Source organism: Cricetulus griseus, chromosome 3 (assembly GCF_003668045.3).
Source record: "Cricetulus griseus strain 17A/GY chromosome 3, alternate assembly CriGri-PICRH-1.0, whole genome shotgun sequence".
Lineage (NCBI taxonomy): Eukaryota > Metazoa > Chordata > Mammalia > Rodentia > Cricetidae > Cricetulus > Cricetulus griseus.
The window spans coordinates 152,714,497-152,739,252 of NC_048596.1; the positions used below are offsets into that span (position 1 = coordinate 152,714,497).

Genomic DNA, 24,756 nt, shown 5'->3' on the forward strand with positions numbered 1-24,756 from the left:
CATATCACATACTCTGCTACTTTGATTTATGTGCATTCTGTGGGTGTAGGCCGTGCAGCAAACAGTACCATAAGCATTTTGTTTTTGCCACATTCACAAAAATCAATATTTGGCACAAAAATATGAGTCAGTATGAATTGCTTAGGCTGGGCTATGGCATAGGTAGGATAGGCTTGCACAGTGCTGCACTGTGAAGGTTTTAATGTCAGCCTCTTCTCTGATTTAGGAAAGCCATCAGACTACCAAGGAGAATGGTGCTGGCACAATAACCGTGTGAGCCATTAAGGAACTTCAGTGTAAGGATTATTAACACACTACTCCGCATACGGCTCACACTGTTCACGCCCTTATGCATTGTAATTTGATTCAAAGGACATCTGGGTAGAAGAGAACCTGAAAAGTCAGTGAAGATATCAGCTGTCTCTCTATCCCTCACACAGTCGCAAGCACTAAGTGTCTGAGGCTGTTCCAATGTAAAAGCTAGTAAGCAGACAGCATCAAAATCTATAGTTAGGGTTTTTTTTTTTTTTTGACAACAGAAAAATGACACCAATGAAAAAGGAAACAGAGCTTTGGCTCTTCTGTGAAAATCCTGCTGAGGAATTATTGCTACACTGGGTACTATAACCGCTGTGGAGGGGTGGCTCATGGGAACTGTAACTCTGGCTTTGTCAGAGGCAGGAGGATGCTCAGGTTTGAAGTGATTTTGATGAGGCTGTAACCAGAACAAAATGGTCTTAGATAATGTTATTTTTTTCTCAGGTTGGGAAATTTTATTGTTAATAAGTCAGCCTATGTTGCTGTGCAGTCTTAAAACTTCATGAAGATGCAAGCATGGTAGACTTCATACTGTATTAAGCCTTCGCATTTCTACTGTGTACACGTTCAAACCAAATCATTTGATTCTATTAAAACTGAAAAACCCTGTATACCAGAGTTAAGACAAAAGAAGCAAACTGCTGGCTAGGCTGATGTCTCTATGCCAAGAGCTAATATAAATTCACAAGAATCAAGCTTTGAGTAAGGAGAGGGAAAACAGGCAAAGATGGGAGCAGAGCACTCACAGGAAAGTCAACGTGGACAGAATGTAGGAACTGCCATTCCGAAAAACAGAAATAGCAATGAAAGCAGCAATCTGATGCCATTTTACATCTATCAGACTTTCAGGCAAGGCAGCTGGCATGTTGTGCCTTGAGTTTGGCATTATTGAGTGCCCATGAGGAGTACTTCAGCCACATGTGCCACCACAGAAGTCATGTAGTGATCCCAACACACGGACTCTCCAATCAAATGTCCTTGTTTGAATTTCAGCTTCGAAACTTACCAGCTCTGTGACCTCAGGCCTGTTACTTAAGCTTTGGATGCCTCCATCTTCTCATCTGTCAAATGGAAATAGTGGTATAGAACACCAGATAGTGCTGTAGGTTAATGAATGGAAGTGCTAAGGCCCACACAGTTATATGTATTTATCATTGCCTTCCTGTATCTTAAAGCTCTCATTCCTAGGACTGCTTCCTAAGCTTCGCACGTGGGGACAAAGATGAAATTTAAGTAATATTTTCTCTCCATCAAATTGGGCATCAACCAAGTCTTGGCAAATGAATCTTTATTATTGTTTTTGAGACAGGGTCCCATGGTATAGATTAGGAGGGACTGGAACTCACTATATATCCAAGACTGGCCTCTAATTTGCAGTTTCCCTGCCCTACCCTCCCAGTGCTGAGCTCACATGTTTATACTACTAGGACTTGCTAAAATTTTCTTTCCTTTGGTATTGAGCCAGGTTTTAGTTCTTATGGAATAAGCATAGGCATCTCTATAAAGGAAAATATACAGGCAACCATTAAAAAGCATTTTGTTTTGCTTAACTTTATGTGCAACTCTCTACATAGAATTTGTACATTTTTGTGTATGTGAATGTTTTACTCCCACTTGGAAGAAGGTGAGCATTTCCCTTCTTAGTAGGAGGAAATATCACAAATCCTTGGTATTTATCTTTGAGTAATAAAGCTGGTACCTTGCTAAATTTTTTGCTGTTGTATTTACGAAAATTTCTATAATGAGACTGTATCATTCTTGCAGAAAAACAACTTCTTCAGACAGCACAGGACTAATTCCATTTGAAAGCATAAATCTCTCTCATATAACACAGGGAGCAAATTTTTTTGCATACAGATGGCACCACCATTTCCAGAGAATCCAGGGTTTCTGGGCTGATGAATGCTCTGGGCTGTTCAGTTCTTATTTTGGCTCCCCCAGAACAGGCTGGAAGGCCTGCCAGTGGGAACCCTGCACGTCTGCTTGGAATGCCACTCTGTTTCTTGCAGGCACTTGTCTCTCTCTCGACTCTTCTAGGCTGTGGGACCCCTGACTGTAGCAGCTATTAATACTGTTGAGAGTCAATCAAAGCACAGTAGTTACAGAGGTCTGTAAGAACAAACAAACATGGTGAAGGAGGAAGGTTTCCTTATAATGTAATTTATTTCTTAAAGTAATGGAGTAACTTTAAGAGCTATTAGGGTTAAATAAAATCGCACACAAAATCTCATATTCTCTCATTTTGTCTCCTTTACATTTATGATCTTTCATTCATTGCAGGAAATTACCAGGGCTGAAATTTGGATTCCTTAATTCCTGTGATTATTGTAAGAATGGTTCTTCACACACTGAAGTTAGGACAGTCCTTTGCTTTTGTTTCTTATATTTTCTGTTTGTCTGGTTTTTTTTTTTAAGCTTTATTGTCTCCACATACTAATCCATTAGCTTTATGAAGAAAAATTGAATAAATGGCAAGAGTTTTCCTTATTGATTGGTATTGGATGAATCATTGGACATTTTGCAAGCCTCTTATCTTTTATTTTGTATTCTAAACAGTTGTGAAATATGTCAACAATTCAATTTTACGCATATCACAAGTACTTACTTTAAAAACATTGTGTTGATTACTCTAATATTGTTAATAATCCATGCTTTGCAGTTGGTATCCTGACTGAAAATACTAGACTCATTAAGACTGTGGTGATTATAGAAGTTACTTCCTTGCTGTATCGTCTGTTCATGTGTTATTGTATGTATTGACATGTTTAATGTCAATACATACAACAACTATCTTTCAAAAAACTTAATGTATTTGCCTTTGGCCTATTGTTTCTGTTTCCAAGTATGTTTCTCAACAGTGGCATAAAGTTCAGAATGGAATTATTCAAAGTCAGTGGCAACCAAAGCAAGCTGCAGTTGTCCACTAAGAAGCCGAACCTGTTGAATTAAAAGGTACCAACTCAACTAGACATAGGGATTAGGACTTTACAAATGATGCCTTAGATGTTTCTTATCTTATTATTTTTAAATTAAATTACTAATGCAAACATAATTTTCTAGTCAGTTACCAGATGTTAATCTGTCATTTGGGATACCTCTTTCAGAGGCAGAGTGATGTAGATGAAGCCGAGCCTCTCGTCTTTGTCCACATCTTTCCCTTACTCTTGCTGAGGCAGCCTCAGTCAGGACTATAGTACATATTATCTGACTGTATTATTGTCACATATGCAGGTGCATATAAACATTTAATAATTCTAGAATGCAGTTTATGCTTGCAAAATATTTAAGTTTTTGAGCTCTATGTGTAATGATCCATTTCCATCTAGCACATTCTAGTTTAATTTCTTGATGGTATTTTATTACTTGTCTCTCTCCGCTAATGAACATTTATGTTGTTTCCAGTTTTATTGGTCATACATAGTACCATGAAGATCAGTTCTGTAAATGCCTCCCTATACAGAAGAATGAGAACTTCTTTAGGGTTACATCATTAAAAATAGCTCAGGATGGCCTCTGTCTTCCTAGATAGCTCAGGCTTCCTATAATTGGCAATCCCCTGGCTTTGCATCCCAAGTGCTAGGCTTGCACATGTGCAACACCAAGCCCAGCCTCTACTCACATTTCTTGTGGCTTGTTCACTATTTGTTGAAATCATTACAGGTTGACTATCTCCTGTCAGAAACACTTAGGACCAGGACTGGGAACGTAACTTTTTTGGTAGAATGTTGCTTAGCATGCATGAAACCCTGGGTTTGATCCCTCCCCCCTGGAGCCATATAAAGCAGGTATGTTGGTGCATACCTATTATCCCAGCAGTTGGAAATGAAATCAGAAAGACCAGTAGTCCAAGGCCATCTTCAGTTATAGGGCATTTCAGGCCAGCCTGGGATATGAGACCCTGTCTTGCAAAAAGAAAGACACAGACAGAAGCTTGGAACTAGGAGTGTTTGAGTTTGCAGTCTTTTCCAGGTGTTGGAATATAAACATAATACATACATACATACATACATACATACATACATACATACATACACACACACACACATAAAATACCATAATTTGGGTAGGGGACCCAAGCTGAAATAAAAATCCATTGTGTTTACATACATTTCATATACATAGTAAAAGGTAATTTTATGCAATTTTTAAAAATTGTACATGAAATTTAAGTTTCACAGTATGGAATTTTCAATTTGAGCTCATATTAGTGCTCAAAAACTCAGAGAGCATTTCAGAATTCAGTAGACATACAAAGTTCAAATGTGACCTGCCAGGCTATGACCTGTTACAACATTCTTCTTACAGTTGCTTTGAATTTGTTTACAGTTTGTTTTTTATATGCCTTGCCCCAAATCTTTCCCTATAATTTCTTTTCCATTATATTCTTCTGGTTACTATTGCTGAAACTGTAAGTCTCAAAGCTCCCCATGCCGAAGCTCAAGATTATTTCTTGAGAATATTGTACGTTAAGAAATGATGTGTTGCTACCACCATCCTCTAAAAGAATTTCTGTAGCAATGGGGGATAATTCCCTGTCATGTTTAAGGGGCTGAGAACAGAAAGCAATCACATGCTGTGGCTCACAGAGAGTGACTGCCACCTAGCTCCTTAGAGCTTTCAATGACCCTAGATGGAACACAGAATTTAAGATTGTATTCATTTCTTACTTGGCTTGAGGTTCATATATGTGTGACTATATTTTGCTGATGATGGAAGATGAAATAGAAGAAACTTCTAGTTTTGATGATTACAGTCATTGAAGGCCGATTTAGATTATACTTTACGTTTCTTTGACAAATAAAAACAAGTCCACATAGGCGGGGAAAACACCAGTAACTCAGATGTGAGCTTTGTACTCAATGTGTTTGTCATCTTAAATATGAGGTACTCTGTAGTCTTTTGCAGGATGATTATGGTGATGCAGTTGGGCCAGAAAATGAAGGTTCATCCAGTAGCAGAACAAAAGACAAACACAGAACTGGGAATTGGCTCTGTCATTAAAGTGCTTGCCACTCAAGTGTGTTAAAATGAGTTTATGATCCCTAGCATGGACATGGAAAGTCAGCTACAGCGAGCTTTTCTTTAGCCCCAGCACTAGAGAGGAGGAAATGGAGCATCCTGAGTGATTGATAACCAACTGGTCTAGCTGAGATGGTGAGCTCTAGGCTGAGGAGCAGTGAGGAAGACAGCTGACGTTATCATCTGACTTCTTCATAAGCAGACATCCATGAACACACAAATGGGAACATCCACATGAATGCATACACCACACATATGACCTTGTATATTGTTAGAAAAAGGAAATCACATTCATAAACTTGAAGGTCTTGGCAGTTGGGTTGTTGATATAGTTGACAAAGCTGTCAGGTGAAGAACCGTCTCATTCTCCAGAAGGGATAGCAGATTTTTTACTATCTTTATCAGCTTCTATGGTACTCTTCTCTCTTCAGAGTAAATCACTGGTAGAAACTTCATTAAATCACTGAATGTTAAGTTTGAATCCCCATACTGAACATTTACTCAAAGATACAGTTAGAATTCCAGATTGATCCTTTTTTTCACTTTAAAGATTCTAATAGTTTTAGGCTTTTGATATTTAACCAGTTTGAGCTACAGTTCTCAGAAGATGCTCAATCATCACAAAGTCAATGTCCTTGGGGTTGTGTGTGTTCTGGGTCTCTGATTCTGGAAGTACCTCACCTTTAGTATCACTCCTGACCAAATGGTGTGTTACATAGTTGTGCTCTTGGAGCATGTAAGTCACAGCAGTACAACCTCAAATGTCGGGTAAGAAAGAAAAAGAGGTGGCTGATCCACAAGTACTCATTGCTTGGAATGATCACTCACCACCTCTCCCCCTTTGCGATTTGATGGGTAGGTTCATGTTTGTTCAAGTTCACTCATGGAAGGTAGAGAAAACACACTATTTGAAAGGTCCTGCTTCTTTGAATTAGAGTACAAGTGTCTCAGCATACAGATCTTAAGGCTTGTTAGAATGAATAGCTTTGTTTTTTGCATCTTAAACTTTGATTTAAGCTTCCACAGTTAAACTAGAAAGTAGTGTTGACTGTGCCCCAAATTAAGTCTCTATAAATTTGAAGCTGTGAACTACTGTAATTGCTCAATTAAAAGGCAGTTTGCTTTGAACTAGGGGCATAACAGAACTTGGATTTGATAGCTTTTAAAAGATGGTGTAGTTTCTCAGAGTCTTCTGTTCATTGTCTCATTTTATAGATGGATTTTTACCTAGAGGCTTATTAGACATCCTGGGCACTGCTTCACCTACTGGAAGCTCAGGTGGACTTAGAAGAGGGTGGGTCTCTCGCTCATCCTTGATGGTGGTATGATCCAGGAGGCTTAGAAAGAGTTGATAGCAACATGCCTTTTGTAACAAGATGCAATTTATGCCTATCAGATTAGTAGTATATTATCTGAAAGTTTAGATACAGTTTTGAATTTGGCAATTCGAAGATCCAAATTTAAATATGCTGTTCTTTAAAGGATTTATGTATGTAGTTTGTACTTAATGTGATTTATAGACAACATCATGCATAATGGTAACTACTGAGATTTCTGTAGTTTTCTAAATATGAGGCAACTTAAAGGAACTTGTAGCATTATGTTATTTAGAATCATAACATCCTTCCATATGATTCTAAGGAAAATCTCAAACTCCTTGATATTTATGGGGAATTTTAGTACAGAGAAGTTTAGAATATTTTATTTAAGCTCCTAAGGACAATTACTGGTTAAAATGAATTTGAAACTAAGTAAATTACTTTCCTTGGACCACTTTTTTTTAATAAGAGTTAAAAAGACTAAGCAAGTATTCGCGCATGAAGTTTAAATATAAATAAGAATATATTCTAATTTTAGTAGCACACCTTTAATTTTTGAACATTTTATTATAGTCTTGGTTTTTAAAATACTAATTTGGAGATTGAGTTCCTGGTAATAAGGGATGCATTTTAAGTATCTAGTTGTTTGAACTAGGAATATATATTTAAAATATGCTTAATGTAATTTGAGAAATGGAACATGGGAAATGATCAAATTTTAGGTTCAAAAGTTTGATAAAGGTTAAGTGAAAGACCATGAGATTTAAAAAATCTGTTAGAGGAAGATGGAAGTGTGTGTGTGTGTGTGTGTGTGTGTGAGAGAGAGAGAGAGAGAGAGAGAGAGAGACCTTAAAAATGGCAACTCATAGCTTCTATTTATTTTATTATATTTATTTATTTATTGGTTTTTTGAGACAGGTTTCTCTGTGGCTTTGGAGCCTGTCCTAGAACTAGCTCTTGTAGACCAGGCTGGTCTCGAACTCGCAGAGATCCACCTGCCTCTGCCTCCTGAGTGCTGGGATTAAAGGCGTGCGTCACCACCGCCTGGCCTCATGGCTTCTAATTAGCCCAAGAACTTCATTGACCCAGTTTGCTAAAGAAAAACCCTAAGCATTTTTATAGGGAAAGAAGAAATAGAAATGACTAATATACACATGCTAAGATGATTTATCTCATTGAATATCAAGGATATACAAAACAAAACAATAAGCTCTATTTTTCCATATTGTCAACATTTCAAAATAGGGGTGTGTGTGTGTGTGTGTGTGTGTGTGTGTGTGTGTGTGTGTGTGTGTGTGTGTGTATTTTAATGAGAATTCAACATATGCTTGCAATGACAGCAAAAACTGGGTTGCTTTTCTGGAAAGCAGTTTGGCAATATGTTAAAAAAAAAAAAAAAAAAAAAAAAAAGACTTGTTTTTTTACCCTTTGACCCAGTATCTCTACTTCTAGGAAGCCATCCTAAGGGAAAAGGGATAAATGTGGACAAACATTTACAGAGAACCAGGGTGATGCTAGCAAGACTGGGAAATAGCAGCCCACTGTAAACTCCTCCTATGAGACTTGGCCTGCTGCCGTAGCTATAGTAAGTGCTATTAAGTAGAAGATGTTATTTTCTGAAACACAGAGTGACATAACATAAAGCAGCATGTCCAATGTCATCTTGAGATAGAATCAGATATATTCATAGGTGTCAGATAAAATGGAATTAACAGATCAAATAAACCATTATATTAATTTATAAGTATTATTATTAATATTCATTTATTCTTTTGTGTAGTGATATTATGGAGGGTTTCATTTTTCATGATGCTTTGAAGCAGTCTATATTTTACAGACTGCTGTTTTTGATCTACAGTGTGGTTGCCTCTGGGTTGCAGATATGCTTCATTATAAGTAAAAGCACACTATCTGGTATACTTTATAAAGGAAAATATTCTTCTTTGAATTTTAAAATTTCTATGGCTGACTTAAGTATTCAGTGAGTTTCTGTCACTGAGTTTGAAGCTGTGGAGTATAGAGAAATATAGCAGAATCTCTGCCTTCCAAGACTGTAATATGTGGTAGGAAGAAAAGGAAACTGGGAATCTACAAAAAAGATCTTGAAGTAGCAGAACCTACCATAGTTACATTAGAACAAAGGATGGAGATCTGAGTGGTTCATGCAGTGTGTCTTGATCATATCCATTCATGCTGTTGACTGTATCCATCCGTGGTGTTGATCATATCATATCCATCCATGGTGTTGATCATATTCATCTATGCTGTTGATCATATTCATTCATGGTATTGATCATATCTACCCATGGTGTTGATCATACCCATTCATGTTGATTTGGTACCTAGGCTTGGCCTTTCTATGATGTGGAGGATTCCTTTCCTCTCCTTTCTACATTTAAATAAAAACATGAGGAGCTGGTAGGTGGTTAAAACACTTGCATTGTGCAAATTCGAGGGCCTTAATTCAGATCCCCAACACTCATATAAAAGCTGGACATGGTGGCATACAGCTGTGAGTGACCCTAGAATCAGGAAAGTAGAAACACATAGATCCCAGAGGCTCTCAGGCTAGCCGGTCTAGCCAAAATGTGAACTCCATGAAGAGATCTGTCTCAACAAACATAAGAAAAGCATCCAGCATCAACCTCTGGCACCCACACAGGCCAGTGTAACTATGTATTACACACACACACACACACACACACACACACACACACACACACTATTTAAGAATAAATGTAGAGAAGTGAAAAGTTGAAGCATATTTTAAGTTCATGCAAGAATAAATCAACGTGGAAGTTAATTTAAAAAAAAAACTTTTTTATTTTTTAGCAAGGACATTGATTAGCCATGTGGAAAAGATGGGCAGGAATGATGACTTGATGAAGGAAGCTTTCTTGTGGTGGTTTTGCAAATTTAGTCTACAAAACACTGCTTTGAACTCAGGCCCGTTTCAATTAAAGGTCTGTTGGCAGGTCAGGTCAGTAGGAATCCAGGCCTGTGAACTTGTTTGCACATATTGTTAGAAAATCGTGTTTGGATTCAAATTCAGGGTGGAATGTCATCGGAATAGTAAATAGTAGTGAGATGAGGATATCGATTTCTTTTATAGAAACGTGTCGTAAGACTAAGATAGTCAAAGGAGCTGCTAACTGATGTAAAAATGGGATGTTGAACTAATTCTTTAGGAGGATGTATTCCTAATGAAGTGAGACCTCTGATAGAACTGAGTGATTTACATTCATTTAGATTCATTATGTGCATATGCTTGCAAATCATATTCTAGAACTCCAAAGAAAGCTATTTGGCATACTAGGAAGTCTAGTGAAATCCTGTCTGTCACTGGTAATTTATGTAGATTTTAATTCTGTTTTATTTGAAGAATAAGCTGTTTAATGAATGGATCAATAAAATTTCACAAAAGTAAACCACTCAATCAAAACTAATTACATATTTGGGAGCATGATAAAATAATTTTAGCATAGAAAGGGGGTTACATTTTTATGACATAGAAAGCTGCTTATGGCCATAGACTGATTTGATTTAAACTTTCGTCAGTTGAAGAAAATATAATCAAATGACCTCTGTATGTAATAGAGGTTTTCATCCTTGTTGGTGGATCATATTTCTCCTGTGTTATGGATGCCATCCTCCTGAAAGATCTATGGCTTGATTCCTACCCTGTGGCAGAAATTGAAATTGCACAGGGAAGCTTAAATTCTCTAAGCCTTAGTTTCTCCAGTTGTTATAACCTGTTTAATTTCTCAAGTTCCTGTCAGGATTAAGGTAATAACACTCATATAACATTAGTGTAGTGCATAGTATTTAGATCAATATCAACTATAGGCAAATGATTACAATTATTTAATTGGAACAAATACTTTAAACTTTATTGCATTTTCCTAAAATATGTAAATCTAATAAATATGCAACTTTAATTCAGATCTCCTTCAATCTGTCAACAGTCAGATTTTAGTTTCTAGACTACATTTTATCTCCCCCTTTCTCCATTTTTTTTAGTTTTTTGAGAATTTCCTGTAATGTATTTTGATCATATTTGCCCCCAACTCATCCTAAATCCAATCCCATTTCCTACCCACCCAAATTTATGTCCTCTTTGATTTTTATCTCATAAAATACACTTAATACTACTCATACACTCTTAGATGATATATTTTATTGGAAAGGAATTTGAACAAGTGTTTTTTTCTTAATGTTTTATAATAGTACAGTGTTCAGTTTTAACTGGTAAGTGTTGATTGTTTCATGTGTGACAGAGACACAGAAAGATACTACTGGGGCACAAAGGGTGGATGGAGAAGATGAAGGAAGAGGAGGGTGAACAAAAACAGATTGTAAATGAAAGTGCTTCAGAAACTGGTTACATTCATTTAAACAAGTAGTTTAGTATTAAACATAATACCAAAAAAAAAAATGACTCTCTGTAGGATCCCTAGTTAAACCTTTTGGTGTTTGTTCATTGTCTTTTAGGTGATAAATCCAAAGTCCTTAATATGGTCCTCGTCTGGCCCTGATGAGTTCCAATTCTTACCTTCTCAGCCACAACTTAGCTACAGCTGTGCCCAATAACTTCCAACATCATATAGGAAGGAAATCAGGGTAGATTTCCCCCAATTTGCCCTCATTGCAACAACCTTGTCCCAAGTCTGTGTCCTTCCTGTCACCCTTGTGTCTTCAAGGCTTAACTATTTCTTCTACAGGAAGATATTCAAAACATTGTGACCTCTTTTTATTCTTACAGTTCTTCTTAGTCTGCTACTGAACACAAATGGGGTAGGCATGTGGGCATGTCAAATGTTAGAGGGTAACATGTTGACTTATGTATGGGGTCTCACTTAAAGCCAGAACCTGACAATTTCATCTAATGTTGCTGACTGTCTTGTTCTCAGGTCTATGGTCTGAGCACTGGGGTGCACGGAGGCCATCTTGCCTTGACTGGCATTTATTTGGTGCAGGGGATCAGAACTCTATTGTTTATGCTTGCCTAGCAAGGGCTTTCTCCCCATCCCACAGTGACTATTTCCAACATTGTTGTTACTGAGAAAAAAGGGTACCTTGGGGGCCAAAGTCATATCACACATCAAATTGTCATTGATTTGCTCTTTTATTTCCATCCACTACATTTCTTTAAATAAAATAAGTCTGTTTTGGATTTGGAAGTTGTTATATGAACAAAAGATAATTTTTAAAAAAAGGTACCATTTAACTAGAAATGAATCCTCAGGAATATGTGCTATTTGATATTTAACTGCTCAGTGACTTAGTATGCTGTTATAATTCACTAAAACTCCAGTGCATGAGTTTGGAAATGTCAGGCTCCCCACATGCATGTAAGTGTGCAAGCTTAGAAGATTTGGCTAAATATATGCTCTTCTTTCTGGTTATTTTAAATCAGTTAAATTTGATTATAATATTATCCTTCAGGTAACATTCTCGCAAGCAAATATTACAAATAAATTGTGAATGAAAATGAAAAACATTCTGTAGACTTTCATTGCTGCTGGAAATATGCCCCAAAGTGCATTTCCTCACTCTTTATTGTTTTCTTGTGCTTCAATATTGTCTCAAAATCATTTTATCATAATTCCTTTTTAAAATTCATCAAGATCCATGTATATTGTTATGAATTTGAATTTCTAGATGGGATGCTGGAATCATAAGTGTTAGAAGATGATTGCTTGAAATGAGCACAACATCACACTAGCATTAGACAGAAGTGTTTGCTTGCATCTTGTGCATAGAATCTTGTGTTCACTCCCCGGTCCTTCTGTATCCGAACAAACAAACAAACAAACAAACAAACAAAAATGACAACAGCATACTATAACAAGAAAGGCTTCAGCAGCCTTGAAATTGTCTTTGCCAGCATCACAACTTTGCCTGTTAAATATTAAGATACTTAAGTTTTTACATGTTTTCTTCTTCTTCTTTGTGAACTTGAATCCCATGTGTCATGACTGAGAAATAGAGCTTTAAAAACTGAATCCTATTTGAAAGACAAATAACATAATCAACTTATCTTAGTTGTTTTTAAAATTTTGGGTTATCAGAGGAATTATTTCAGTGATTATAATTTTTTGTATATTGAAACATGTACACTGGTACTTATTTTCTGCCTCAGATTATCTAGAACATTTAAATGCATGTTACTAGTAACACAACTAGAACATTTAAAAGTTTATCTTAATTTTATAGCTTCATTTTCTTATATCAGTATCTGTTCTATGTAAACGCATATCTCCTAAAGCATAAAAGAAAACTTTAGAGAATATTTAGAAATAAACTTAAGTAATTTTATTTAAGGGGCCAGGCTCTGCAGTCTGCTACAAGAAGGTATTTACCACTTCTGTAAGTAGAAAATAAAACATCTCTGTACACTGCTATTTCCCAAAGGCTTGGTCTCTTCCCTTTCTTACAGTAGATTTGAAGCCAGGAGGGTTTAGTCTGTAACAAAGGTGTTTTTATCCAGTAAGTAGAAAGTAGATCATAACAAAGTATTGAAAACTAGGGGCTGGTGGAATAGAGACATCTTTCCCATTTTCAACATGTGATCTGTGATTTGGATCTCAAGTAGTAAATTATTGAAATATACAGTTCCAGATTTATTGAAATATTAAAGGGGAAATGAAGGATTTTATTCTGAAGATTTGTTTTGCATGGTATCACTTTTTTGAATTAAGCTATTTAAGTAGCACTTCTATTAGGTAATTTAAAAATCCTTCTAAGTGTACTGTTGACAACATGTGATTGAAAGATACATACAAATTTAAATGCATATATGAAGATGTTTTTCATATTTTTCATATAAGCTTATACCATACTCACATACACAAAACCACAGAATTGTTTATAGAGGAAAAGTTTCATATTGATCTTACTACACAAAAAGAAAACCTGCCTCATGATGCAAGAGACTAAGAGGTACAAACCCTCACAGGTTCTCTTATGTGTTTGTTTGCTTCTTACCATCTTTAATAATGAGTCTTGGCCCTTTTCTGGGGCCAGACAGGTGTGGCTTTTAAATCTGGTTTGACTCCCAGTTTTATTGTCAGGACTTATCATACTCTTTATACCCATGGATTTTTGTTTCATGAAGTCAGGACCTCAATGCTGGGTGCATATATATTTACATCTGTTATATTTTCTTGATGAATTGATATCTTTATTACTACATAATAGCCTTCTTTATCTCTTGTAACTGATTTGGTTTAAAGTCTACTCTATTAGATATCAGAATAGCTACATCAGCTTCCATTTGCTTGGCAGGTTTACTTCCATCATGGAACTCTCATTTAAGTCCTTAGCATGTATCATGTGTGCCTTTATCATTGAGATATGTTTCTTGGAGACAACATATAGTTGGATTAAATTTTTAAATACAAGCAACTAGTCTGAGTCTCCTTAGTAAGTTGAAATAATTAACATTAAGGATTATTATTGAAAGATGTTTACTAATTCCTGTGAATTTACTGGTTATTTTATGGTTGGATGGATGAATTTTTTTTCATATGTCTTAATCTTGACAAGGGGCCAGTTTTGCTGCCTAGTTTTGTGTCAAGTTGACACAAGCCAGAGTCATTTGAGAAGAGCCTCAATTGAGAAAATTACCCTACCAGATAGGCTTGTGGGCAGGCTATGTTGTATTTCCTTGATTAATGATTGAAGTGGGAGGGCCAGCCTATTGAGGGGTTCCCATATGTGGGCAGGTGGTCTGAGTTGTATAAGTAAGCTGGCTGAGCAAGACAGTAAGCGTTATTCATCCATGGACTCTTATCAGCTTCTGCCTCTAGGTTTAGGTTTCTGCCCTGACTTTCCTTCATGATGGACGACAACTCTAAGCTCAAATGAACCCTTTCTTCTCCAGGTTGCTTTTGATTGCATTGTTTATCATGGAAATAAAAACTAACTAAGGCAGCATTTTTTTTGGAAATGGAACCTTGACAGGAGTCCTTAGTGGGCCTCTGTTTACATTCCTTAGTCCTAAATTACATCACATGACTATCTCTTTTGCCAAGGAAAGCTGAGAATTGTCTTGTTTTCACATATTGTCTTGATATCCCAGCCACATTCACAGTTTTTGCTTCATATATAGGCTCTCTCACATCTGGGTTCATTGTCTCCAGGCTCACATAAGTGTAAAAACAAAATCCTTGGAAAATGCCCAATATATTTATCTATCCAATATGATGTGAACTGGTGGTGGTGGTGGTGGTGGTGGTGGTGGTGGTGTGTGTGTGATCTTCCAGAGATGATGAACTCTGTTTCTAACTGACTGAACAGGCTTGTAAACAAAGATGTGAAATATTACATTAACCTTAATAATTATGATTCTCATAGGTCATGTAAAAGGTTTTTTCTCTGTATCCCATATTAAAAATCCAATATGCATAACCATTCCAAAGACTAAAAGCTTGCCAAAATGAAGATTATTTTTATTATAAGCTATTATTCTAAAAATTAATTATTCTAAAAGCTATTGTTGTTAATTTTATATAATAATATGTAATGTCTGATGTATATGATTATAAGATGCTATTTATACAATATCTCAATATTTCATATAATTTCAGTAAAACAGCATTGGGTTATTAAAAATAAATAAATGATAACATAATAAATCATGATGATATTTAGTTTATTTTACCTTGTTGTTTTAATATAATCATGAAGCTCAGATGAAAATGGAGAACATATAAAAGGTCTACATCTCTGAAAGCAGGGCAGTCTTCTGCTGTTCTGAGCATAAGCAGCATACTGAAGCTGCCATGCAAAGGCCCTAGGTACTGAATGGGGATGGGTGGAAGAGAGTGTGAGCTTGACAGAGTGGTGAGAAACATCCCTGGAATGTTAACCCCAAATGGTCTATAGAATCTTTACTGTGCCAGCTTCAAAACGCACTTATTCTCTTCTGTCAACCATTCTAATGCTGCAACCCTTTAACACAGTTCCTCATGTTTTGGTGACCCCAATCATAATACCATTTTTGTAGCTACTTCATAACTGTAACTTTGCTAATGTTATGAATCATATTATAAATATCTGATGATTTTAGGTGGTCTGTGTGAAAGGGTCGTAAGACCTCAAAGGGGTCGTGACCCACATGTTGAGAACCACTGCTCTAGACTGTTCTGACCCTGACGCTCATGATTGCCTCACCTCTTTCTCAGGCTGTGGATCAGCAGATAGCCATCGACACAGACTGTCTTAACTCCCTCCCCTCATATGCATACACACACCTCTACCCTGACTTTACCTTTTGAGTTTTGCTGCTAGTCATTTTGAATCTCTTAACTTCTTGTCTCCCTACTAAAAGAGAGGCTTTAAAAGACGTGTTGTATTTACAGATTTACATCTTTCACTATAGGAAGCATTAAAAAATGTTTTCAAATAAATGAATCAGGAATTTAAACTCACTCCCCAGAATAGTTTATATTCTCTCTGTGCTTTGGACAAATGTTGAGCTGCCAAGTCTTGTTTTTTCACTGATAAAGTTACGGTGGTTACTTATACCTTGGGTTCTTAGGTTATATGTGAAGTAAGTGATACTGTACACTTTCAAGATTATTACATAGAAACACATACTGCACCACACTCCACATCAAAGGACTCACAATTTATGCATCTGCTTGAGGATTTTATGACCCAAAGAATGTCTAGCCATAAGTTTTGATGTTTTTATTTGCAAAACCTGAGTAAAGTGAAAACACTCTAGCTTAACTTGTATTTATTAGAAATTAATTTTATAGAATTCATGAATTAATAACTATAATAGAATTCACTAAAAATATTTGCCCCAAATCCTAATATCCTGTGACTGTGAATATGATACTATTGACAATGAATATATATGTAAATGTCATCAATAAAATACTTGCAAGCTAAATACATATATGCATACACACATATATACATATAAGACCATGTGTCATGATCAAGTAGGCTTGATCCCAAAGTTGCAGGAATAACTCAACAAATGTACATCATTAAATATAAGAAATCATATAAATTGTCTCAAAGACAAAAATCCCATGATCATCTCAATAGATGCAGAAAAAGCCTTTGACAAAATCCAACAATCCTACATGCTAAAAGTCCTAGAAAGAGAAAGACTGGAGGGAACATATCTCAACACATTAAAGACTATAATGATATGACGAACCCACCACCAACATAATCCTAAATGGAAAAACTAGAAGCAAACCATTAAAAACAGGAACTAGACAGGCTGCCCCCTGTCCCTACTTCTTTCCATATAGTATTTGAAGCACTAGCTACAGAAATTCAATAAGAAAGGGAAATTAAGAGAATACAAATAGGGAAAAAAGGCCAAATTATCCCCGTTGTTTTGATGTAACTGTTAGATGTAAGATGCCCAAAATTTCACCAGCAAACTTATAGAAATGATCAATAATTTCAGGAAAGTAGCAGAATACAAAAATAACTTTTAGAAAAAAATAAGTTGCCTCTCTATACATCAACCACAAACATGCTGAGAAAGAGAGCATAGACACTAAACTCTCATTCACAACAGCCTCAGTGAAAATAAAATTATGAGAAATATGCTCAATGAAGGAGGTAAAAGAAACTTAAATCTCTGAAGAAACTGAGGAAGACACTCAAATGGAAAGACATCCTGTGCGCATATATTGGTGGAATTAATAGTCAAAATGACCATTCTACCAAAAGCAGTTTACAGATTGAGTGCAATTCCAATCAAAATTCCATCTCATTTTTACAGAACTACAAGAAAAAAATCACATTGAACCACAGAATGCTTTTCTCTTCAACAGTAATGATACACATTGATGAGATTCCAGTATGAGAGATGGACTACTCTGTGTGCTTTCTCCCCCGTGGAGATCCTGGGACTGACTCGAGGCCACACAGTAGAGCCAGAGTTAGAACCCAGGGCTCTCCAGCTAGAGAGGATTCCTGCTTTTACAAAACATGGTTGTCTGGTGTAGGAGCCCAGTCCAAGGCTCACCAAGGTCTATTGCGTGTGTGAAGACGATCCATAGTCCATTAGGTTAGGATATCTTTATTCAAATAAACACCAGCCAGACACAAGCCAGAGCGTGCCCAGAGGCAGCAAGCTAGTGAGGCCAGAGCCAAGGGGCTCTCCACATGTCTGCGGCCCCTTAAGAATTGCCCCCGCGTCATCCACAACCTTTCCTGACCATGCCCTCATGGGCATGGCCAGGCACACCTGTAGGGGCTCCTAGGAGGCGGGGCTATAGTGTCTCCCTACAAGGTCTACAGCCAGTGAGGCTGCCCTGCTTCGCAGGGATGCCATACTCAACTTGGTGGTCACGGTGGTGGGCCATAGTCAAGAACCCAACAAGGAGGCAGCTTCTTGGTGGCCACCAACCTCATCCTGAGGACCTGGGTGGAAGGAGGAAATCAAGTGAAAGCAACTGCCAATAACAGCAGTCAATAAAAAGGTCCATATAGCTATGAGGTGTCATGCCAAAATAGCTGATCTCCAACACAGGCTATGTGGTAGATTTTGATACCAGAATTTACAGAGAACATTTGTAAAAGTTAGTTATACTTTGTATGTCATATCTTGGAATCTACCCCAAAAAAGGATTCTCAGATTTTCTTTTAGAGAAGAGACATGGGTAAACATTGACTTCTTCAGAGACAGATACGTGAGTCAGGACTGGAGAGAACTATTTGTATATCCTGTTTGTGATGCACTTAGTTAGTAAGAAAAAGTTGCATAAAAGATTGAAAATTGCTTTAGAATTATTCAATGTTTATTAGAGTATACTAAGTTTTCAGCTAATCAAGAATACATTTTACTTTATGGAGTACATTAAGATGGGCAATTGTGTAATTTCTATATGAATTTAAAATATCTTTCAGTGCTGACAGTATTTTCTAAGGAGATAGCTTTATTGGAGCTTGTTTCTAGGGACTCATCCATTTTTGTCCCTATATTATCATTCCAGCTAAAACATACCAAATCATGGCATAAAAATTGTGCATGTTTGTCACAGCTTAATGAAATCATTCTCTTCAACTTAGTTGACTATGGAAGGAAAATAAGTTTTTTTTTTCAATTAAAATATTTCAAGTTAGGCTTCGTTTACTTCACTGAAGCCTTAGTGGGAGATAGTTGGCTATGCAAAGCTGACAGTAATTTGATGTATATGTAATGGTTGCATATAAATTTTGTTCAAATTGCCTTGAACTTTTAATGAATAAAATGAAATTTTACCCCAGGGAAAGCATAACCATTTCCAGTTTTATTACTCCTAAGTACTAACATATGAAGTTTCAGTCTCTGTTTATATATGTGATTTATTTTCTGCACTGCTTTATATTTATATGATGTGTCATGAAATATTGCATATGATATATTCCGTATAAGTTTGGCATTGGAATCGGTCGAGAGGGTGGAGTAGTTGCTTAAAATTCAAGACTTTTGTTTTAGACATTTGGAACAGAAATCTGTGAAACAAACCACAGTCCCATCTTCTTAAATAGATTGTACTGGCCCAAACCTTTCCTTAATGAATGAGTAAATTATAATTAATTTGAAGCTCCCTGGAAGTGTATCAGACACAGGTGAGCATGCCTAAGTTACCACCATCCACCTGCTTGTGACTACACAGAAAGTAAGGTTAGTGTATTTAATTCCTGACCCATTCAGTGTTATATGAAAGGAGAGAAGGTTAATTCCTGACCCATTCGCCATGACACACTATCAGTCCATTCGATGGGATAAAAGAAACAATTATGCAAAAAGATGCCACCCCAGGATCAACTGAGAAACCGAGTTTTGCAATCATATCCTCACTTTGGCATCGTTGCTTCTTGTCTGTGGGCTCATACACCTCAACCTAAATACCCTCTCCCTCATCACAGGTTTGAATATTTAACTGAGCATGCTTCAGTGGGACACACAGCACAAGCACACTGAGGGGCAGATTCCTCATGCATAAGCTCAGTTTGCTCAGAAGAGCAGGCTCTTCTTTTATCACTGGGTCTGTTTTCACTTCATTTCTTCTTGCCATTTGCTGCAGTCTTTTCTTTGGAGACGGTTGGGATCATCCCATGGCACAGTTGTGACTCTGCCACTCCCCGTTGCTATGCTCCTCACTTGACTGGGACCTTTAACTGGTGCCAAGTTTCCAAAACGTTCCAAGTGAGGATTCCTTGGGGGCATAGCTCACTGCTGCCCTGCCTTCCCACCAAATATGCCTAAGAGGAAGAGAACAATGCTTCCCCATTGGAACATTCTTTCAAGGCTTATGTTTTAAAGATATATCTTAAAACTGGTGGCAATTCATAATCTAGACATAGTTCTTCATATTTATTTTAATATGAACTCTTGGAAGAAACCACAAAATTGTCCCCTTGTACACACATTCAGACAGCTAACTATTTATGTTTTCTTAAATATCACACCACCCCATATCTGTGGATTGATTGGAACACAGTCAATACTGTTGCTTTTATAAGCTATAGATTACAAATGAACTATTAAGGCTGCAGTGGAATGATTGGCACACTTAGACAAAATTAACAGTCTACACGGAGTCATGGGTGCCCTTTTTTGAACAAAATGGAAGCATCGGGGCTTGCATCCCTTTATCCCCAAGGGAACTAGAGCTGGGCACACTGCTTGATTCAGGAAGGTGTGTCTTGTTCAGTTTGACACAGTTTCCATGACTGGCTGGCTGTTCACTGTCCATCCAGCTCCAAGGTATCTGTGCCCATCGTAGCTCACCTTTCTGGGCTGTGTGTAAGAATCACCTGCATTCTCTTATGACTTCTTCTGCTGTTTTTGTTTGAGACAGTCTCGTGGATCCCACACCAACTTCAAATCCCCTATATAGCTGAGGGTGATCTGGAACTCCTGATCCCTTTGCCTCCAGCTCCCTGATGCTAGGATTGCCGGATAAAACCCAGGGTTTGATGCATTCAGGACAAGCACAGTACCGTCTGACCTACATCCTCAGAACCTACCTGCTATTTGCAGCATTTTTATTTTTTAAAGTTGTTATCATACACACTATTAGGTTTCATTTTAATGCTTAAAAGGAAAATATTTTTGTTAATTCCATTACTCTCTTCTTTTCCCTCATCCCTTTTCCCTCCTGTGCCTTTTATCCCTCACAAACCCTTTCTAACTCTCATGGTTCATTTGTCCTTCACCATCTCCTTTCCCATTTCATGGCCTATGTCCACATCCACCCCACTCACATGCACAAATTTAGACCTTGTGATCTAGGATCACATAGAAGAAGATCTTTCTGAGTCTGGTCACCTTGATGAATATTGCATTTTTCAATTCTGTTATTTCCCCAGAAATGTCATGATATTATAGCTGAAAGAAATTCTGTTGTGTGTATGTACCACTTTCTCTTATCCACTCATCCATTGGTGGCTGTCTAGACTGTCTCCATTCCCTTGTGATTGTGAACAGAGCATTAGTGATCATGGATATGCAGGTGATATCTCTGATAGGATACAGAGTCCTGGGGTCTAAGACATTTTGAATCCAACTCACTATCCAGCAGAACTAGGCCTATATATTTACCAAGTGCCACAATGTTTTTGCTATGTTCCATCATTTAGAACCACTGGCTAAAGGAAATGATTCCACAAGATTAGTGTAAGTAATTGAGATATTATTTACTTGGCATTAAAATGTGACTCTAGATTTAACATACACATGCAAATAATGTTAACATTTATTACAGTTATGAGGTATAGTCAGACTTTTGTTGGACTACCATCTCCCAAATAATAACACTGAGACTTATTATTAACTAAGGTCAAGGAAAATTTGACCTTACCTTAGGCTTGTTCCCAAGTAGCTCTTACAACTTAAATCAAACCATTTATATTAACCTACATTCTGCCACATGGTTCTCCTCCTTTTCCTCCATACTGTACATCCAACCTACCTCCATCCCCTACTTCTCAGAGTTCATCTCTTTTCCCGGAAGTCTCCTCTATCCTCTCCTACCTAGCTATTGATCGTTGAGCTCTTTATTAAGCCAATCAGAAGGTGCCTTAGGCAGGTGAGATAAAACAGGCACAGCTTCACAGTGTAACAAAAAGATTATTACCACAACAATGGGGATCATGCACTTGTTACATGTTACACTCGTCAGAAGCTCATATAACATCTCAGTCTCTATCTGTGGAAAGATGGAGGATGGCCGTGAACTTAAACGGCTGTAGGCCACCTCCAGAAGAAGCTATGAACATATATAGTATTTTCATTGCTATTGTGGTACACTCACACATCATTTAAGGGATTAAGAAGTAACCAGACTGTATTACATGGGATGTGCATATCATAGTGGGTGGCCCTGTTACAAGCCTGTAAAATACTTTTCCCCCACAGTCATATGTTTTAGATGAGTCAGCTCTTACTTGAAATCAGTTCCAAAAAGCCATGTTTTTTTTGTTGTTGTTGTTTTTGTTTTTTGTGATGAATTGGTTTTATTGGTTAACTAAAGTTCTCCAAGAAAAGGGTTATACTTGCTAAATGCACTGTTGGACTACAAATGAAATTACTTTAAAACACATTAATCCAAGTTACACATTCCAAATGTAATCAGACATTCAATTTCAACAGAGGAAAGATCCGTAAAATTCGTACATTGCCCATTTAGAGGACAGCACATGTTTTCTGCACTATGAAGACTGACATGGGTTTTAGCAAATATCTGTATGACACTTAATTAAGAGTGAAAGGAGGGAGGGATAATGAGAGAAGAAGCAAGACTCACCCAAGGAATTAGATTTTTCTAACATACCTTGTTTTAAAATATTTATTGGACTTGGAGCTGACAGTCAGACTTACATATATAGTGAAGCAATTATACAACCAGTTCCTTTAACTCAGAAGCCATTGCCAAAATGACATTCCTGTTTTCTTCCCAGTGCCTGTTAGGGAGAAATTTTTAAAAATGAACATAATTGCCTGTGTTTTATCATGACAACTCTGGAGGGTGTGTGTGTGTGTGTTTCTAAGTAGATGATGATCATGAGAGGGGCTTGAAATTTAAACGGAGAAACTTGAAACTAACAATTTTCATTTGTTACTCATAACCATGTTTTAAGGTTAGCCTTTGTTTCCCTTGGCCTTCCTGTCACATATTCGCAGCTCAGCATCCTGTCTTAGTGGACTGCCCGTTTCTATGGTGGTGAGTATGTGCTGGGCCAGTTCTGAACACCTGTCTCCTACCCCAGTAAGTGCAGGGCAGTGGGAAGATGTGAGAAAAGTCTGTTATGCAGCTGCCATAGTTTGGTAGTTCCCCAAAAGCCCATTTATCTAGGATGGCACTGTTGTTAGCAATGGTGGGACCTTGGAGTGTTGAGCCTAGTGGGAGGTCCTTAGGTCACTGGGGTGTGCCTTGGAAAAGGATGGCCTGGTCTCTCTAGCATGGTCTTATTTTGCCTCACAGCTGTGAAGTGAGCAGCCTTATCTTGTCTTCTCACTGGCCCAAAACAACCTCCACAACAAGGAATGAGATTGTGCAGGTGCTAACGTAAAGCAATACAAATGTCCTGAATCACTACTAGTTACACGTGGGTCTGATGGGCTTCCCATTGTCTTTCTTATCTTGTACTTCAGACCATTAATAGCACATCTGAACTGATAGTATTACCTGGGGGGGGAGGGGGAAATCACAAGATGGTTTATTTAAATTTTCTACTCCAACCTACCTCTTCTAAATCAAGATTCTCTTAGCATTTGTGTATGTGTTTTATTGTTCTGTCAGAATGTCTTAATGTTTTGGAAGATGTGCTTATTAGTACAAGTCAGGGTTTGAAGTGTCCCCCACAGGCTCTTGATCCCCAGGGTGGCATTGTTTGAAACCCTTGTAAGGTGGAGCCTTGCTGGAGAAAGTGAGTCTTGGAGATGAGTCTTGTGTTTTTCTCTCCAGGACCCACTTCCTGTCTCTACACTGACTCATTAGTAGGGACACAGCATGACAAGGACCCCTTGCCCTCCTGCTTCTCTGTAACTGCCCCCCACTATGCCTTTCTACCATGATGGATTGTATCGTAACCCCTCAAACTATAAACCCTTCTTCTCTGTAGTAGTTTCTTGTCAGTTATTTGATGACAGCAATAAGGAAAGGAACTAATATTGTATATCTGCTGTATCATGGCCTTTCTTGGCCTTTTAAACATCTCCATCTATCTCAGATATAGTGTTCCTGTCTAAATACACACCTAATAATGGCTCACTTTGTATTTAGGAAATTATTTATCACCTTTACATACATAAATTTGTTATATCCACAAGGATTTTTTCAGTGCTCTGTTAATTTTGTGGCTTATTATATAAAAAAATATCTTTACAAAATCCCTAGTGAAGAAAAAGTTGACCTTTTATTTAGATGCAGTGAACATTACTAGTTTGTGTTCTGTCAACATCCTGCTGAATATGGATCCAGGCCATGGAATTTTTTCATTTCTTTGGGAAGCCCAGCTATTAAGTGGATGGACAAGGTTGAATAAAATAGTATCAAGGCCAAAGTCAATATTTGCAAGAAATATACAATATGCTATTAAAGATCTTCTAAAATGAAGAAAACCTTGATTTCCCCCTCTTACACATTATTATAGCTCTTTTTAAATATATAACTTCCAGTTGTGAAACAAGCAAGAAATAGAACAGAAGGCCATTTGTGTTCATTTTTTCATGCATTGTTGCGAATATGGTTTCATGAAATGGGTTTTATAAGCCTTGGAATCCAATAAGAGAATGACACCCTGTTTGGTTTATAAATACATGTGGGATAATATTTAGGTCTTCAGAAATAAAAGCAGAGAATCATTTCCTTATGTTATCAATTCCTCTATGGGAAAGCATATTAAAATGAAGAAAATATAATAGTATATAATTTAGCAACATAATATACAATGTGGGTTGAGAGACAATTACAGTGTTTTATTTCCCTATATTTTCCATTTTAACTGAATGCATTTTAGCAACAATTGGTTTCTGGCTGTAACATTACTTTAGCTATTTCATAAAGCTTTATAGCAAATTGCTGTGGTGTACCAGATAAAATAAATTCCTGACTTCTCTCTTAAAGAC

At 37.1% G+C, this 24,756-nt stretch overlaps 1 protein-coding gene across 1 annotated transcript in view; it reads left to right on the forward strand.

Annotated features, from left to right (window-relative positions):
• Positions 1 to 24,756, forward strand: part of Nr3c2 (nuclear receptor subfamily 3 group C member 2) — a 321,919-nt gene that overhangs the window by 23,089 nt on the left and 274,074 nt on the right. The window lies entirely within an intron of this gene.